Raw genomic sequence first — 204 nt, 5'->3', positions numbered from 1 at the left:
TGCCATGTGTCCCCTCCCTGCCGTGGGTCCTCTCTCTGCTGTGTCTCGCCTTCCTGCCATGCGTCCCCTCCTTGCCATGCGTCCCCTGCCTGCTACTCCCCCGCTGCCCACCTGTGACCGCGAGTTCCCTCCCGCAGGAGATGGAGCTGGAGCCCCGGGGGAACGGCCTGGAGTAAGTGGGGGACAGCCTGTGTGGGGGACAGG

General features: G+C 68.1%; 1 protein-coding gene across 1 annotated transcript in view; it reads left to right on the top strand.

The window, feature by feature from the left end:
* The window catches only part of LOC103611857 (ribosomal protein S6 kinase beta-2-like), a gene marked incomplete at its 3' end in the record, with an annotated part of 12,039 nt that overhangs the window by 10,617 nt on the left and 1,218 nt on the right, over nucleotides 1–204 (top strand). The gene's annotated exons all lie outside the window — the stretch shown is intronic.

The sequence above is a fragment of the Corvus brachyrhynchos genome, unplaced genomic scaffold, assembly GCF_000691975.1.
Source record: "Corvus brachyrhynchos isolate BGI_N302 unplaced genomic scaffold, ASM69197v1 scaffold1103, whole genome shotgun sequence".
Taxonomy (NCBI): Eukaryota; Metazoa; Chordata; class Aves; order Passeriformes; family Corvidae; genus Corvus; species Corvus brachyrhynchos.
The sequence above is the reverse complement of the archived record's forward strand: the minus strand, read 5'-3'. Positions and strand labels throughout refer to the sequence as shown.